The following is a 2,854-nucleotide window of genomic DNA, read 5'->3' on the forward strand; positions in this document are numbered from 1 at the left end:
GTTTAGTGCCAGGATAGAGCAAGTAGCTCTAAGCGATTCCGATCCAATGAGTTACAGTTGTGTTTTACTTTGAGGAAGGAATTATGGAGTGTTGCACGTGCACAGTAGGAATTATGGCGTGTTGGAATATAATCCACAACTTTCGGCCTGTGTTTGAATCGGAATCGATCGTGCTTTCCATCGAGTTCTTGGCTTTGCTTACATGATGAGTAGTACTAGTTGGAAATCTCTGGGGTTCGGAGCAGCAACAATCGATCCATCATCCCAACTAGCTACGTACGTACGGCCGAAGCAAACCGTCATCAGCGCAAAGCGCTAATCGATCGTGCACGGGTAACATAACATGGCGGACGCGGCTGCCAAGACACGGAGAAGCATGGACGGCATCGCGGCCTTGCCGGAGGACGTCATCCTCCAGGTCCTGTCCCGCGTGGGCACCGTCAAAGGCCTCTTTATGCTCGCCGTGACATGCCGACGGTGGCTGCGCCGCTTCACCGACCCGGCCTTCCTCCGCGGACTGTGCCCGGGCCAGGGCGTGGGGCACCGCGCGCTTCCTCGGCTTCTTCTTTCAGCAGACGAGTTTCGGTCGATGTGGAAGGATGATGGATACGCGGATGATGCAGCACACCTCGGTCTTCGCACCCACCTTCCTGCCGGCGCCGGGGTCGCCGCTTGGCCCCAAGGCCTGTGCCCTCACCTCCTTCGTCGCCGACGATGATGGCACCTTCAACTACGCCCAGCCCCTAGCAGCGCGCCGCGGCATCGTCCTGATGCAGCTGGTCCCCCGCACATTGGCCACGACCAGACAGCTCCTCGGCCTCTGCAACCCTATCACCGGCGAACGCCATGTTATTCCGCCTCTTGAGTGCTCCGTCTACGGCTACGCCATCATCACAGCCGCCGATAGCGGCGACCTCGATGGGAAGCAGCCGCCATCATTGCCAGGGTGCTTCGCGTTCTCGCAGCTGCTCCTGGCCACCGCACAAAATCTTGGGGTGTATCTCAACTCCTACTCCGCCGCCACGCGCAGCTGGAGCGCTCCCACCCTGTGCCTGGACAGCCCCCACATCTCCCTTGTGGGTGAGAGATCCGCCGTTGTTCACCAGGGCGCGGCGCACTAGCTGTGCATTGATCGAGTTCACCACCTGCTGTACAAACTCAGCGCGGAGGTGGGCACGAGCATGGCGCGCTTCTCCATGACGAAGCTCCCCGTCCGTGCCGGAGGCTCACCGCTCCTCTGCGTGAGCAGAGACGGCAAGCTTTCTATCGCTTGCGTGTATCTCGTGCACGTGACTGTTTGGACGCAGCAAGGCGGAGAAGGTGGCGACGACACCCCTGCGGCTTGGCTTCGCACTGTGATCAGAATTCCAACTGCGGTGCCGTACCCGAAGTATCACCCGCTAAGTCAGACCTTAGAGAAGTGGTTTAACTTCAACATGGGATCCCTGCTCGTGCTGTATAGGAGCAGCGCCATCTTCATCCTCGACCTCGAGAAGAAGGTAATGGAAAAGGTCATGGATTGCTTGGGGCCACTATCCAATGATAAACTGAGTCGGACGCCTGTGGCGTACGAGATGGACTTGGTGGAATTCTTTGTGCTCCAGCTTGGCGGACTATGTAGGAGTCTTTTACAATAACGAGCAAGCATGCCCATGTGTTGCAACGGAAGAAAAAAACCATACGCCTCTAACCCAATAAGCATGGCTCAAGACCCTAGTAAGAACATTTCATCTGTTTCAACACTGTAACATACCTGTGTTGCCGCTTATCTTTTTTTCCCTCACTGATGGTGTCTGTGATTTTCACATGGTCACAGTGCATCCAATCATGGTCAATCATAAGACAATGAGCTTGGCCATTCCATGACACACTTGTCACCGAATTTGCACCAGCACAAGGGAATGTTTAATAAAACTTTAAAAACGGTGTGGGCCATCCTCCATGAACTACTTCCTGCACATAGTCCATACACCGGCCCCCTCATAAGGTTTGGAGGGCTCGCTTCAGTGTTTGTAGTCGTCGCTAGGTAGTCTACGGATCTGGTTATAATTTCTATTATTTCTGGTATTCGTTGTACTACCATGTTTGAAGATGAATAGATCGGAAATTTTCTTGCAAAAAAAAAATGGTACCAGGAAATTTCCGGAGATAACAGATGTGCCTTGTCTTTAAGAAATGACTCCCAACAAGGGTTTTGGTTACCACTCGAAATTCTGAGGTTTACCACAATTACCGCATATTTCGGTCCCCCTCGATAAATGGGCATTTTGAGCAAAAAAAATCGAATTTTTTGAATTCAAACGCTCAGTGTATAGTAAATTATGGCAGCACCTGATAGCACGCGCATAGATAACGTTCCACTGAGCTCGTAGCTCTTTTATGACAAATATAAGTGCAAGTGCTATCTATATCTATTTGGAAAGAATTTGAATTCAAAATTTAATTATAAATTTAGTCTGAAATTCATTCAAAATTTGCTCGAAATTTTGTGGTAACCGTGGTAACCACGTTTACCGCCCCCCTCGGTAAAAATGCACCATTCGGTAACCAAAACCTTGTCCCAACCGCAAGCCGGCTTTGGTAGGGGAGTGACGACATTGACGCGTCGGTGGCTCGTTCTTACAGCAGTAGTGGTCGTTCGATGATCTTGAAATCTTGATGTAATTTTTATTATGTTTGAGATGCGCTATGTACTTTTAACCACAATCTCGAAGAACTAGTGATCAACAATCTAATCATAATTCTCGATAATTACACTTACTTGACCAAAATTCTCTACATCTTATAACTTGTGTGACATTCATATCTGAGTTGGACATTCTAGTCTTTTTTCTTTGTGCCTTTTACTTCTTAT

Source organism: Triticum dicoccoides, chromosome 7B (genome assembly GCF_002162155.2).
Source record: "Triticum dicoccoides isolate Atlit2015 ecotype Zavitan chromosome 7B, WEW_v2.0, whole genome shotgun sequence".
NCBI classification, from domain to species: domain Eukaryota; kingdom Viridiplantae; phylum Streptophyta; class Magnoliopsida; order Poales; family Poaceae; genus Triticum; species Triticum dicoccoides.